General features: G+C 39.3%; 1 protein-coding gene and 1 long non-coding RNA gene across 2 annotated transcripts in view; one reads left to right on the top strand and one right to left on the bottom strand.

Moving 5' to 3' along the window:
* Window positions 1–14,895, bottom strand: part of LOC141762634 (uncharacterized) — a 53,491-nt gene that overhangs the window by 22,946 nt on the left and 15,650 nt on the right. The gene's annotated exons all lie outside the window — the stretch shown is intronic.
* The window catches only part of ptger2a (prostaglandin E receptor 2a (subtype EP2)), a 48,110-nt gene that overhangs the window by 30,700 nt on the left and 2,515 nt on the right, over window positions 1–14,895 (top strand). The window contains exon 4 of the transcript XR_012592870.1: window positions 13,789–13,959. The gene's annotated coding sequence lies outside the window, so the exon portion shown is untranslated. The remainder of the gene's footprint in view (window positions 1–13,788; window positions 13,960–14,895) is intronic.

Here is a 14,895-nt window from a genome sequence, read left to right as displayed (position 1 = left end):
CCCTGCTGGTTAAAGTGAGCGTGGGTTAGCCCCGAAGTTAGCGACAACTTCAGCTCAGGCTCACTTAAGGTGGGCTGTTAAGGTGAACCAGCTATTCTCATTTTATTGACAAGCCTCTAACCAACACTGACCAGCGATCAGACCACCAACGACAGGAGGCCTATCTTTATTTATTTTTTATCAAAAAGAATAGATCGTTTTTCATTTAAATGTCTGGAAAAGACCATTAATAAAATTGTGAAATCATATTTTAGTTGCTTTTTGTGAACCTGATTGTGTTAAATGGGCATATGATATGGTCTCATATCGATCGTAGGCCACTGAATTGAATCGAAATCGTATCGTGGCAGACTTTGTAATACTGGCAAATATTCTATCGTTGTCCAAAGAATCTATGTAATATGATATCATGATGAAACTGGTGATTTACTTGGTGATTACTAGATACCGCCAGATCCTAGACACTGCTCCTTTAATGAAGTCAGAATTTTTATGGCAGCACATTTCTGCAGAGGAAACAAAAATACATGAAAAGTTAAGCATGATAAAAAATACTCATGATAATCCCAAATTTGGATTTACCATCTTATAATTTATTTCAGAACTTGACTTAGCATGAGCATTTCTATTTCTACCATGCATCATTTTTCATCCATTGTTTTTGTTTTTGTGTCCGTCTCTTTTAACTATCAACAGTAAGGTGCTTATCTGAATGATATATTCCACAGTTATACACACGTCATCGGAGCAGGAATCTTTTGAAATCTCATTTTGGAGGTCATTGATTCTGCAGTTAGGTTGATCTTGTTGTTGGTCGTATACTGAAGTGCCCTCTGTTATATTGTTGCAATGAGACAATGCTACAGAACAGAAAGCATTCTGGCAGTGGCTTCCTGAGGATCAATAAAGTGAAGGTCGATGAGTCCTGCGGGGCTCCAGCCTAAAGGGAAAATCCACCATAAAACCCATTATAGTTCTTCTTTTGACCTCGGCCAGCTCAATTAGAACTGTCAACTTCATCAAATTTCCCCCTAAAAGCAGAGACAGAGGCTCCACCTGTTACTGCTCAAATAAATCTAACACAAAACAGTCGGCCAAACCATTTCAGATCCTGTCAAACAAATCCCATTTCCCTGACATGAATTATGTGGAGATTATGCTCCTCAAAATGGATCAGTTTAAAGATTACGTGTCAGTAGCTTCGACTGCTAATTGGCTTAAGCAGCTAAGGCAGCTGATTGATGTAAGGGTGAGGTTTTGTTTGTCAGTGCAATACATCACACTGATTCTAACAGGTCTCTTTCCTAACGGGGAAACATTTCTTCGCCTTTCAACGCATCTACTTTTAAGATATTGTGCTGAGCTCATGTTTCATGTTGGTACATTCGCTAGTTCAGAACTACTAAAATGACAGTGAAATCATGTTCGGAGGATTGGGTGGCCAACCGTAAATATGGTGATTATTAGAACTACAAGCAGTAGATGCAGTTTACATCCATGTCGGTCCTAAATGTCATTACTTCATCATTTTATCCTGTTAGACATTTGTGTGAAACTGTCACAATTATAGGGGTGTAACGACAATACGATTTCCAGGTCAGGATTCCTCAAAGTTTTTCTTGTAAGGGAATCAGGGATAAATTAATTATACAACGATTAATCGCAAATACATACACCTTTTATTTGAAAATAATAAAAAGTGCGACTTCAGGACCCGCTGATTCAGTTCTCAAGATACAAGGCAGTGCAATATTTAACAAAAGATATAATAAACCGACTTCTATTCAAGTTAAATGAACCGTCATTTAACCTGCTGCTTGAATAAAAAAAGATGGGTATTTAAGATACTAAAAGATAAATCAAATACAAGGAAATAAAAATAACAATAAAAAAATGATTAAATAAAAATTGTTAAACTACACAAAATAAGCAGATTGCATTAAAATAATGACATTTTAATAAAAATAAAATAGAATAAAAGAGATGATTATGATCAGCAATAAAATGTTGATTAAACAAAATAGAATTAAAATAAACACTATAATGATGATGATGAATAAAATAAGTATAAACAATAAAATTATAAAATTATACAACCCTACATAAAAGCCAGACTAAATAGATGGGTTTTTAGTACAAACTGTTTGTTGTTGTTGGTCTTTTTGGCTGCTCCCAGTTAGGGGTCGCCACAGTGGATCATCTGATTTTATGATCCGCATATTTGATTTGGCATCGGTTTTACGCCGGATGCCCTTCCCTTGACGCAGCTGGATGGACTACGCAGTATGTCATTATATTTCATGGTGAGTTTAAGGGGGACAGGAAGAGGAATATTATCAGATTCATACACTTTTTAAGTTTTGTTCTTCAGCGCAAGTCAGCTCTACTAATAAATCAGTGTGTTTTAACTGGCTCCGAGCTAAAGTAAAGTGCATTTAGTGGTGTGTGCAGGGGACTGTTTAAATGAACAGTAGGTGGTCCTGCAGTGACAGCAAGTTTAAACTGCTGCTCCAAATAAAAGATCGAAGATGGAAGAGCTCAAACCAAAAAATGCATACACGCCGGAAGAACAATATTATTCTTAACCCTCTAAACTATTCATAAACATTGACATGTCTCCATTTGTCTCTGTTTATCCACTCCCGTCCCTCTATTTCCTCCGCTCTCCCCCTCATGCATAATCTACCTCTACCTTCCTCTGATCGCTTTCCATGTCCAACTTCCTTCCCCTCTGACCCTTTGTCATCCATAAATATTGATAGAGCTCTTCTTATCGCTCCTTTTCTATACTCCCTCGTTACCCTCGGTGCCCCCGAGTGAATTACGGCATCAATCATCTTCCTGGCCTGAAGCCTCAAACAATTTGTAAAATATCAAGTATATCTTAGTATGTTTTAACACAAGGAATAGTTGGATTTAGAAGTAGAAATAGATGATGGGTTCAATTGAGAGTCTATTCTTGCATTTTGGATGCCAGTGAACCACACAGAGAGTGGAACAAATCGCTGAAGAGGAAGTGAGGCCACATCCTTTACATACATACACACATACATCTTAACGATCACAGCAGCAAGCAGAGTTGTGGTAAGGTGTGAAAAAACATACAGTACATGACATTTGTCCGCTGCAGCCTTTGACTAATCAATCGTACGTAGACTGAGTGAAGCAGACATGCAGGAGGATGGTATAAGCAGGTTTTGAGTATGTAGTGTTTACAATAGAAAAGTGACAAAATCAAAAATACCCAAAAAAGTGAGCATTCCTCAAAATTGCTTGATTTTTGAGTTGATGCATATTTGTTTTCCGAAAATGAAATGCACAAAATATCTGGAGGAGCTTCTCACAGCTGGAAATAAATTAATAAATTGTGAAAGATGGTGAGACAGCTTCAGGAAGATCACAGAAATAAAAAGATAAAGTATTAAATATGTGGAAAACCATTTGCCTTGTATCTATTAACCTAAATTGGCCTTCTAAAGTGGCAGTTTGACGGCACACGTACTGCATCATTACCTGTCAGTGTAAAATAGTGACGTATGTTGATTTCTTGTATACTAACTGCAAAAAACACTGTACCGTAAAGATCAATATAATAGTACATACTGTATACAATTAGTATGTAGTACGGAACAGGGAACACAGCTACAGCAGGGCTCAACAATAAGGATTGACCGCATGCCCGGGGCAAGAAAAATGCCACATCGGGCTAGTAAATTTATGCCCTATCGGGCAAGTGGTAAAAAATAATTGAACACATTGTTTATTCCAAAGCTGATGATGGAAGTAGTTGGGGTGTTAGAAAATATCAATACACATGAGTATTGCGATATCATGTTGTGTGATATTGTATCGTTTCTCCAAAACACTATATTCATTTTTAATTAACCTCTTAAATATCCGACGGACAGAGTGCAACAGATAATTACAAGCTTTATCAGGTTTTGCTTGATCAGGAGAAAAAAAGCAACTCTATTTCCAAGTTCAGAAAATCCAAGTAAAGTATCTCTACCTCTTTTCTCCGGAGAGAAACAAGAAAAAAAATACCAGTTAGCACAAAACACCAGCAGACAGGACTCACACTTCATCCAGTCTGATACAAATGATGCTGTTACTGAGTGTGTTCTTTCTGTTACCACCTCATCCATTTACACTAGAAAGCGTGGCATTCCCATTAATCACATCACATACATATATGTGTGTTGTTGGAGTTATACACACCATATAAAGCATCCATACATCAAACCAGGTTAAAAAAATAACAATTATTCACGCAATGATTTATCTGCTCCAGTGTACTACGACCACATCATCAACTCTGCTGTGTGTATGTGTGTGTGTGTGTGTGTGTGTGTGTGTGTGTGTGTGTGTGTGTTTGTGTGTGTGTGTGTGTGCAGCGTTTCTCAAGGACACAGTGAAGCAAGAGCCCAACTGGGACGACACACACACCTGCCTGTCCGTTCCCCTGCTCGTCGATCAATAACACACTTTAATAGAGAAATCGCCTCATCTCTTAACACCTCTCATTCATCATCCCCCATTCATAAATACATCACATGTTTAATGCATGTAGGTAACCATATGGGGAGCTATTAAAAGCCCTACTGAGTCTATGATGTGCTGCTGTATATGCACGCACATTAAAAAAGACCATTCGTTCCCAGTTTGTGGATGAAACTAACCTGTAAGTTTACTTTGCTTTTATGAATCAGACTCTAAGGAGGATCCAGTTTATTGGTATAGTACAGGGGGTCAGCAACCTTTACTATCAAAAGAGCCATTTTAATCAAAAAAAAATCTGTCTGGAGCCGCAAAACATTTGAGCATTGTGATGAAGTTTATAGTCTAAGTATATAGTATATAAGTCTAATGCAGTGAGGGCTAAAGTGCAAATGTACTACGGAGTATTAGGGCCACATAGAGGGGAAACAAATCTGAGATTTCCAGAATAAAGTGATAACTTTACGAGAAAAAAATAAAATAACACGTAAAATTACTACTTTATAATATTACGACTTTTTTCTCGTAAACCTTTGACTTTATTATCATAATAATACGACTTCTTTTCTCGTAAACCTATGACTTTATTATCATAATATTACAACTTTCTTTCTCATAAGCCTATGAATTTATTCTCGTAATATTATGACTTTATTCTCGAAATCTCAGATTTTCTTTTTTTCCCCCTCAATGTGGCCCTAATAGTCTGTCGTACCGTCGTACTATAGACCAACAACAATGATAAATAAAAATGAAGGTTGCAGACCCCTGGTATAATAGGTTAAAAATAGGATGAGGAATGAAGACATTGCCTGCTGGTAGATCTATGATGCAAAGCTACAGTAAGACACAGCTGACAGCGTGCGGCAGAGCGGTGGGATGTTATCGGCTTTGTAGAGATTTGCATGGCCAACACTTGTATTGATCTACCACCCCCAGCCTGTGTCCCAGTGGGTCTCATACCTGACAGCGATAACCTATTTTGTGCTTGGTATGTGCAGCTTAACCTCTCACCCTAACTAATGACCCACTCCGGTGACACATCAATGGCCTTCCTGGTGGATGGGCTGGTAATCAGTCAGCTTTAGCGACGCAGGGCTTCAATTGGATTTTACATTTTTTATCGGAAATCACTCAGAAAGGTTTTGTTTGACTAACAGCAGCATACGGCTGGCCGTATGTATGCTGCACCCCTGGTGAGCCATCGGAGGATCAAGGTGAGGGAAAATCCTGTGGTGCTGGATGAAAGTGCCAACCTGAATGTACTGTACAAATCCACACCATCTCTCTGCCATGTGCAAGTGTGCTTCAAACAAATGTTCCAGGGTCCCTGAACCAAAAAACAAGTCGGCGACGGCCAAAACGTCGCACTCGAGGCTTCAAAACAGTAAATCAAATTTGAGGAAAACTGTCATATGTAAAGAACACACCGCCATAAAATCTGAGTTTAAAAAAAATTAGAATTTTTTTATGCGATCAGATCAGTGGGCTCTGCATTTGCCTTCACCTCAGTCCGTGTAACATCCAACATCATAGCACTACTTTGAGAAGACACATACACTGAAAGGTTGCATCTCTTTGCCAATGAAATAAAGTATTAAGTGAGAATTAATCTTTGCATGTATAATGATTTTTATATATGACTGAATAAAATCGATACGGTTTCTTTAAGTTGTAGCCCATTTACTACACAGGATGTACAGTTAATGTGCTGCTGCCTCCATTGTTTCAACTGAAAACAATTCAATAGAAGAGAAAAATGTATTTGTGGTACATGAGTACCCAGAATATAAGACAACTGTTCACAGTGTACTAGTGACTAAGATGTGATTTTTGAAAAGGGCTTACAAGACCTCAGATTTGATCAATCAAACTACTGTAATTCAATTAGAATTCAAACTGCATGTAGCACAATCGAAGAAAAAGTGTATGTGTGTGTGTGTGTGTGTGTGCGCGTTTCACATTGACTTGTTTGACATCCCCTAGTTAATTTTCCAGTTCAGTGAGCACAATATGTTCAATATAATATGCTGAGTCATATTGAGTTAATACACTGATGGAGGACATCTAATCTACAATCATTTATACGAGAACTAAAGGATTCTGTCAGACCCGATATACCACTGCAGACCACACATGACATGCTGTAACACAACACCGTATCAATACATCATCTCAGCGCGTGTGTGTGTGTGTGTGTGTGTGTGTGTGTGTGGTAGAACAGGAACGTAGACACAAAAGAGAGGTGAGAGCTCTGACGTCATTAAACACACACATGTGTGGGGTAAATGGTGTGTTTGACAGTAGAGAGCTGTCCAAACTTATGAGTGGCAGGCACACACACACACAGACACGTTCTCTCTCTCATCTAGAACATAAACGCTGAGGGACATTCCTGAGGAACAGAGGCAGAGGAGGATGTTTACCAGGTTGTACATGTGGAGACAGAGAGAGGCTCAAAGAGGTGGATGTTTTCTCTACTGTAGGTTCAGACCATAGACTGTATATATAGATGGACGACGCGTCTCCACTTCCTCCCACTGTACAGAAGCGAAGGAGCGTTTCCATGTAACGTATCGGCGGATGCCTCTCTCATTCAGCAGCCTTGTTATGTCTGTATAACGTTACACTACGTTGTCTCTCATCCCGTCATCTACCGCTTTTTTTCTTTCTCACCGCGGACGGCCAGCAGCTTCCGCGTACACATCCACACACGTATCTCTCTGCTCTTAGTCTCATTTTGTCCACAACTCAAAGATATTCAGTTTACTGTCATAGAGGAGTAAAGAAACCAGAAAATATTCACATTGAAGAAGATGGAATCAGAACTTTCTAACTTTTTTTCTTAAGAAATTACTCTTATTATCAAAATAGTTGGTGATTAATTTAATAGTTGTTTTAATCGATTAATCGTTGCGGCTGTAATACAGTCTATGGTTCGTATACTGAAAGAAATTCTAGGTAAAGGGCACAATGTATTTGCCTGAGCCTAAAAGCCTAAAATATGAAAATGCAGTTTTGGACAGAGTAAGCAGAACTTTTCTCTATGGATATTGATCCAGCAAAAACCTCTTAATGGCAGCAGACGCTGACAACAGAGGTGTGTGTGTGTGCATTAGGTTCATTAGAAGATGATTTTTAGAAACAAGCCCTCATTAATAAATCAAATATCAACCACTTAGAAAGTTCCCACTTTGGCGTTCATGTTGCTGTTTGAGGGAAACATCTTTGAAATGTCTGATGATTAGCAGCTGAAAAGTATCATCAAGGCTGTATGTAGAACTTCTAAAATCCAGCAGCCATGTAGGGAAGGCTTTCTTTGTGGAGCTGATGCTTTTTTCTGTGTGCTGGCCGAGACATTAGCGTGAAATTATGCTGGCATTACATAATAACCAACAGAAACATCCAAGCTGGAAAACCAAGAAAGATTAGTTTTCATTTTGGCACAGTAAAGAGAAATACTGTCGATGCTGGTTGTTTCCAGGTGTTTACGGCACAGCAGGACTTTATGTTCCATAAAAAGAGGGGTTTACATTTTCCACTAACGCACATCCTCCAATAAGCAGCAGATAACTGAAACCTTCTGTGCTTCTTCAGATTGTGGCTGTTTCTGTTCAACTTTTGTTTACATTTCCAAAGAAGTTACGATGAATTTGGTCCAGATGCTTTTTCACTCTTGCTCCTTTAAATTAAATGTATTTCTGTAAATAAATACGCAAACAACATGATGGGATAAAAGAAAAGAAATTAACAATTAATCTTAACAAAACAGTAGAAAGATTTTTCCCTACAAACTGAAAAGGTGTGGGCTAAAACTACAGCGTACTGTGGATACTTTTTATTTACAATACACAATCTATTTGACATCGTTGGTTCTCGATAAGTAGTTTTGTTTAAACTCTTATGGCTCTTTTAGGTGAAAGAAATTTATTTATATGCATTTTCCCATACCACTTGTTTTGAATATGTAATTTATATATACTACAGTATATATATATATATATACTGTATATAGCGTTCCATTGGTGATCCAAACCAAATCCAAAAATGTATATTTTGCTTAAAGTTGTAGCTTTTAGCGTCAAAATGCTATTTTAATCAGTGTATTAACGTTACATACAGTAACTTAGATGGCGGTCGGCAAGCTCCGCACTGGCACGGAAGCTAAGTCATGTACCGCTGTGAATGCCCCATTAGTTCGGAATCCAAAAGTCACACAATAACACAAACTAACTAACGGATCGAGGGAGTGGTAGACCAGCAGCTCCTGTGTTCTGAGAGGTAAAATTACCGTTTTTGTGAATGAAGTTTGGTCTGGCTTTGAAGACAGCGATATAATGGCTTCCCCCCCGTGGCTTTGTTATATCGCTCTCTTCGAAGCCACCAGACTCCATTCACAAAAACAGTAATTTTACCTCGCAGAACACGGGAGTATACATACAACCCCACTTCAAAAAATCCAAACTAACCCTTTCAGTTATTTCCAAACTTGGCACAGCTAACATTGACTCAGCTAGCGCTAGCGTTCACATTAATCATAACCTCATTGATTAGCTTCGATTAGCTTACTTTGGCAACCCACGTCATTGCTTTTTGCAACAGCTGAGTTGGTGTTTCCAACAGAACGCAGATGGACCTGCCAACAATAAACATCATCATGATGTGAATAAAGTGGACAACATTTTCTCACGAACACTCTAAGGTCGACAGATGTTGAGCTCTGACCTCAAAAATGTATCCTGACGTATCCTGATAAGCACACAACTTTTATTTGGACCAATTCGTCATCCTGCCCTGCAAAACTTATTTTGGATGAGAATGAAAGATTTCGATGAGAGCCAGATCTAAGGGACTAATGACGTTAATTAATATTCGTCAACAGCAGGGTGCAGTACTTCCATTGTATAAGAAACATCTGGGGCCAGATGCGCAAGACTCTGTGTAGATTTACGACTAAAACTCACGCACAGAAATACTCATAAGCAGTATTTTCACTAGATGTATAACGCATGGTTTATTGATTGTGCCACATCAGTGACGCAATGCCAGAGCAACTATTATTGCGAGCATTACTCACTGCTGCTGTAATTTATAGCACCCATATCAGCACTTCATTACTAACACCTGTAAATCATAGCTGGCGGTGATATCTCAATCGACATTATTAAATACTAAAAAGGTAATCAATTATTCAGTTTAAGTGCTCACGTCCAAACAGACTTTACTTTAGGTGCTTCACAATAAAGCATGGAATGAAAAGATCATAACATGATGCCTGAGTTAAGTTTGTAAATGTGCCTTTGATGGCATTTTAAACAGAAAACAGCCCTGATCAGTCAAATTGGGTAACAACCTACCGGAACAATGTTTTATTTTTAGATTCTAGAAAACTGGGTGTACGTTGGTCTGAAGAAGGGCTGAGGTGTGCACAGTCTCGCAGCAGGTTCTTCTTCTATAAATACCAGTTTATGTGTGTAAAATGGCCTATGCGTGTTTTTGTTAATACATCTGGCCACAGGTATTTCAGAACCCCTACGGTTTTATATTTGTTTTGGCTATAGACTAATCTGGGTTGCAGGCAGAAATAAACAGGCTTCCTTTACTATTGTGGCATCTCACTTTTAAACTAGTGTAGGCCTAGTGTATGTAAAGGCGATTCCTTTTAAACCACTACAGGAAATCCTGTAGAACCTGTTACATGTTGAAAATATAACCAATTTCACGCTAGTGTTTTCACACTTACATACACATCCGTTTCTAACTGATCAACCAAATCATAAATGCTTTCAGTCAGTCTCTGCCAATCGACATCTCCAGAGAGAGAGAGAACACATTAATCTCTTTATACATCCATGTGCAGCTCCATCAGGGCCGTTAAAAAATAAATGTCAGTATATGGGTGCTCTACAGTTGTAGCGTCGGCTGATTTGACTACGGAGATGAGAGCGACGGCCGGCTTGACCGCACGTTACCGCGATACGATAACGTTTCCTGTCCATGACAGAGTTAGCATGCAGCTTTAGCCGTGATGTCTAGCTCTGCTTTTACTGGCAATGTGTGAAACCCAAAGTTCTTCCATACTTTACTGTATGTGAAGTGTTTACCACGTTGGAATGTTTAAAATGTGAGGGTGCAGGTCGTATCCATGCAGACCCTCCGCTGTTTTCTACTTTGTCGTTTCGGCTCGCTGCTGCTCTGTTTTGGTGACATAAATGCTTTCAAGTCCGTGAAGCTGCATTCAGTTTGACTCTGCCACTACAGTAACGGCACCATCTCTAGAGAGCACAACACATCAATCAGCTAGTCTATAGGATGGCAAACTGTTGCCACGGCTACCACTGATACAGGATAGGTAGGTGATTTCTATCTCAGCCTAACTGCTATCCTCAATTTTGCTTCACAACCCTTAACTATAAATGCTCAAACCCTGCTTTGATACAATTTACAATACGCTCACTCCAATCCAATCAACATTTCATTTGTTCTTTGTGTCCAAAAATTCCCACATTTTTTTAAAGCAAGCAACTGCTTTGTAAACCATATTAAAAGTAATTAGCTTGAATGATTCTGAGCAGTATCATGACCTCTGGCAGAGTTGACTGTTGCGAGCGGGGACACCCTGTGCTGCTCGGTCTGCAGTGTGTTTCTGAGACTCCGAGGACCAGCAGGAATGCTGACCTCTGCTCTTCCTCTTTCTGGGTCTCTCCCTCTCTGCTCTGCAATTAGTTTCCAGTAAAAACATGTGCCTTTTAATCCATGCTGAATTTGGAAAGTTCCAAGTAGGAGAGATCTTAATCTGTTTTTCTTAATATAATGTTATCGCAGCTGAGAGCAACAGCAGTCATGCAGAAATAAACTCAGCGGGGGAACAAATACTCCCAAATTATCAACTAACATCAATTTGACCTTTAGTTATTTACTTTTTTTATTGACTTTCGGACTCAACACAGAGGATCAAAGCCAGAATAGAAGCTGCCGGTTAGACTCTGTAACCTCGTACGAGTCTGGCAGCCAAGTGAAATCAGAAGTCTCTGTTCCTGACGGTCCATGTTTGGAGAATTTTAAAGCTTTACTTCTCCACTTTTGAGATTTACAGCAGCTCAGCTCAGCTCACTTTTCCCATTTCTTCAAACTTAATGTACAGACTGTTAAAAACTACAACAAAGGAGGCATTTTAGAGAATAATAATAAAGGAGACATGAGATGAAAGGAGGAACCCAAAGGAACTCCAATAAAAGTCAATCATCCATCATGTACGGTTTGGTCTGAAAGCTTCTCACACTGTAGTGCCAGCACAGAGGAGAGACTGTAAAGGATGTCAGGCCTGTCTCTGTTTATATGATATTAACCTACAATAGCAAACGCATTTAGAGAGAAACGTATCAGCCGAGTCCCAAAATGTTTTCAAAAAGCGCTCACTGACAATGTTTTCCATCTTTTCTTGTTTTACTTTAGTTTTTTAACGTGGTATTAAATTGGTAACAAGAATCATGGAATTTCACTGGTATTGGTATCGACTACTAAATTTCTGTTATCGTGACATCCCTCATATTAAAAAAAGTCCACTTATCATTTAAGTGAGAAATAATGTCTGATGTATGAAGTATTTGTACTAGCTGCCCATCATATTTATAAATAAAATATATCACATCCATCCATCCAACTATTAGCTATAGTCACTTTTTGTCAATTTTATGTATTTATTTGTATAGCCCCCAAAAAAAATCACAAATCTACACCCGCTCATCCTTTAGAGGGTCGCAGCTTTTACTGTGTACATGGTCCAAAGAACTTCAATTAATCAAGATCACCCCCCACACATCCCTCCCTCACACACAAACAGCACATACATGGATAAACACAACATGCACGTGTTTATACTGCATGTTCCGCTGTGACCTCTCTCCTTCAGTGCATTGCCATGGCAACATGATGACAACTTCCTGTGTCTCTTCGTTTCATTTTAAGATGGAAATTGGTGGTTTAATGGGGGATGATAAAGCCCCAAAATAACCAGACAGACAGTCCCAGGTGAAATGCAAAATATACACACACTCACACGCACGCACGCACACACACACAAAGCCTTTGATAGCCAGTCCAACTGGGTCTAAAAGGATTGTGGATTAGGGGCCAATAACCGAATGACTGTGGGAAAGAGAGGTCAGTCATGAGATGCAAGTTCAGTATATTCCACCGGTGCATCAGTAAGACTTCAGGCGGAGAGTGGTACTGCAGCACGGGAGATGGTGAGAAGCTTCAAAAATTAAACCCACAAAATGATAATAAATTCAGATGAAGTTCTGTGAGAAGTTGATGAGAGAAAAGCTGCTAAAAATCAGGAAGACACCACAGCAAATGTAGAAAGCTCTTTGTTGTGTCGAAGTGGGGTTTGTGAAGAGAATGTCGCCGCCGGACTGCTTTTCCTACTTTAACACGGTGGATTATGTGTTTGCCGAATTACAGGAGATGTTTGGACGGATTCAGAAAAGATGGTGAATCTTATTTTATCGGTACATTTGATCGGTAATTAGAGCCGCGCTGTTAATTTCCTTGTTTGTGCTGATACAGATACCAGCTCAGAGTGAGACTGTACCAACAAGTCTCCTCATTACAGACATGCCCACTTTATGATAATCACATGCAGTTTGGTGCAAGTCATAGTCAAGTCAGCACACTGACACACTGACACACTAGGCTTAAGCAAAATACTAAACATGATATTTCCTTAAACAGTCAGGAGAAGGAAACGAAACCTCACGTTTTCTGTGTTTGGCTGCAAAATCTCTGTTAATTAATAGAGAGTAGGTATCAGTCAGACTTTATCTTCCTCTGTGTCACCCTCTGACACTCTCTGCCTTTGTGTGCCTGTCCAAAACCTGCTCCCACACACACACACACACACGTACAGAGTTTTTGTTTGCCGTTCTAATAGGTGCTGAAAGGTATTGTATTGTGCGGCTGCCAAGAGCTGAGGTAGGAGGGAATTTCATTGTATTGTGGCTAATGCTTTTCACCATTTTGCAAACCTGTTTGAATGCACCATCAGTGTTCTGTCCATACAATCACATACTGTACATCATAGATCTGTCTCAAACTAAAAACATCAAGAAGAAAGGGAAGCAAAGTTAGAAGACTCCCACTGACTGTGTCATCAGCTGAAGTCCTGAGGAGAATTAACCCCCACAAGGAAGCAGGTCTAGATAACAAACCCGGGAGGGCCCTCAAGACATGTGCTACAGAACTGGCTGATGTTTTCACCTCCATCTTTAACCTCCATCTCTTGCACAGGCCACAGTCCCAACCTGCTTCAAAACCACCACCATCATCCCAGAGACTTCATCAACCACTGACAATCCGCGAGTCTGAGGCGGAGAGGGTCGGCACCTTTAATCTCCTAGGCGTCCACATCACTGATGACCTCACCTGGATTTGCGACTACTTGACAAATCTCCCTTTAAGGTACATTTTGAACTGCTAAAATTAATTTGGGATTAATCGCGATTAAATATTTAAATCAATTGACAGCCCTAAATACACATATACATTGTTTTTCAGCTGATAAAAGTGGTTTGGGGGTTTAGTTACTCTTTTAAACATATGGTCTTTGACTGCAACTGACAATTATTATGATTACCAATTAATCTGCAGACCATTTTCCAGATTAGTGGATTCAATGTTCGGTCTACAAAAATGACAGTGAAATAGTGGAAAATGTCCATCACAATTTTTTCTTTTTGACGTCATCAAACCGAGTGCCAGATATGGCACAACAATATCTCACAACTCATATTAATGTCTCCTACTTGCTGATCCCAGTTACTACTGGCTCCTAAACTGGCAACAGTGCCATATGACCGGCCATGTTTGGTATGAAATATTACCCAAAGAAAGGAACATCAAATCCCAGAAAAGTGAGAGAGGATTTGTCCAGAGTTTTGTTACCACCTGCCATAATATCTCTCTGCCTCACTCATACAAAAACACCAAGTTTCCTGACATCTATTCCTCCATGGCGGGCTATTGTGTTTCTCTTCCCAGAATTGTGTAACAAACCCAATAAAAGCCTTTTAAGGTCTCTCTCCTAAATGCTTCTCTCTCTCTCCCTCACACACACTGTATATATCCCATCTATAATCAATCTCACTGAGTGCATCAATACACACACAATAGATGCACACACATATTTTAATAAATGTATTTATGAGTCTTCTGAAGCAGTGACATACTGTTGCATTAGCAACCAAAAATAGAAGAAAGACTTGAAGCCAATCTTTAAAAAGTGTCTTTCTGATCAGACTTCTAAGAAATGCTGCAGTTGTGCTCACTGACAAGTTAGGTCAAAGTATTTGACAATGTAATGTTGTTTTTTCGGTGAATTCATATCTCCAAAATGTC

The sequence above is a fragment of the Sebastes fasciatus genome, chromosome 24 (genome assembly GCF_043250625.1).
Source record: "Sebastes fasciatus isolate fSebFas1 chromosome 24, fSebFas1.pri, whole genome shotgun sequence".
NCBI classification, from domain to species: Eukaryota; Metazoa; Chordata; class Actinopteri; order Perciformes; family Sebastidae; genus Sebastes; species Sebastes fasciatus.
Note: the sequence above shows the minus strand (reverse complement) of the source record. Positions and strands in the feature narration are given on the sequence as shown.